Here is a 1,589-nt window from a genome sequence, read left to right on the forward strand (position 1 = left end):
GGTGAGATGAAGCCTGAACTAACTGGAACTACGTATAGGTTGTGTTCAGCCTTTTTAAGTTCACGAATCCGTTCTACCTAGACAGTTCTATAACGTGTTAATGAGAAAATGGTCAATTCTTGATTATCATCGATCTTTATGTATCTTCACCCAGGGATACAAGAACTGAACTAATCCTGTAGGTTGGAGTTGTCTAGATCGATCATGGATCACTTGAAACTGTTTGGCTCCATCAAAAATAAAAAATTCCAATAGAACATCTAATGCAAGGTCTATTTAATGCTCTCAAGTTTTCTGGTGGTACTCTACTCTTTCTGATTATCATCGAATAGGAACACTTACTGATGCTGTAAACTAATTATGCAGAAGTAATTCACATCAGAAATGTAATTCATTAACTGTTATTGTTATTATTGAAAGATAAAACAAAGATAGAGTGGAAGAGAGAAAGAAACAAGAACTAATATTTTGCTCCCATCATTTTATTGTAAATATTAAAGCTAGACATTGGTGAGCTAGAAATTCAGGGTTCAACAGTTGAAGTCGCAAGAGCAAGGACCACCAAGACCATCACAAGACCCGGAAACTGCTTGTTCCTGTCTGATGCATTGATTTCTACAGCCACCTGGGTTGAAACAAGGCCCAAACCATGTTTTGCTACGCCTTGAACAAGTATTTGCTTCTGCAAGTTGCACCTCTGCATAAAACAAGGAAAATAGAGTTATGTGGTGTTAGCATTGGAAAGCCATGAATGAAATAATGAGAGGAATGAACAGTTAGTTGTAGCTGTACCCCATGTGGAGGAGAGGATGAGGGAAAGGCAAAGGAAGACAAAGATGGTGGAGAATTTAGGAACACAAACCATGTTATATAAATGTAAATGTAAATTATGTCTTTTATCACATGCATGGCCACACTTGTGTGTTATATATGGCAAGATAAAGACAATATCGCTGCTCTTGATTCCAACATTAGAGCATGTAACTCCACATTGCCTCTTGCTGGCTTCACATCCATCCATTGCTACAACCTTAATAGCTCATAGCTCTGTGTGTGTATTTTGTCTTTTTGTTGTTTGTATTTCTTTGTGGTAGAACGGCAATCTGGATTCATGCTTCTTGAATCTCTTTATACTTTGGGATAAGTTGCCGTCGAATTGTTGTTGTCTTGCTTTGCTAGCTGTAATTGGTTGAACAACTAATTTTAACTAATAAATTTATCGTATTATTAATTTATAATAAGTTATTCAATGAAATAAATTAATTTATATACATTTGGAGATTATATTAAGAAAGCGATATTCGACACCATATTCAAAATGGTCTATTAGTTTGAAAATTCTGGAAAAATTTTCATGTTAAAAAATATTATAAAAATAAAAAACTCAATAAAACCATATACTTAAAATACAATTACTGTAAAGTAATTTATTCAAGAATGTAGTTATGCTACATATTTATTCAAGTACAATGAATTTAATAAATTGAATTCAAAAGGTATGTAGTCATGAAATCTTGTGAAAAATACGTTTACAATTTGTGTTATAAATATAAATCATTGGATATTTAAAATTCACAATTTGAATCCAT

This window comes from Abrus precatorius, unplaced genomic scaffold (genome assembly GCF_003935025.1).
Source record: "Abrus precatorius isolate BTA unplaced genomic scaffold, Abrus_2018 Scaffold9, whole genome shotgun sequence".
NCBI classification, from domain to species: Eukaryota; Viridiplantae; Streptophyta; class Magnoliopsida; order Fabales; family Fabaceae; genus Abrus; species Abrus precatorius.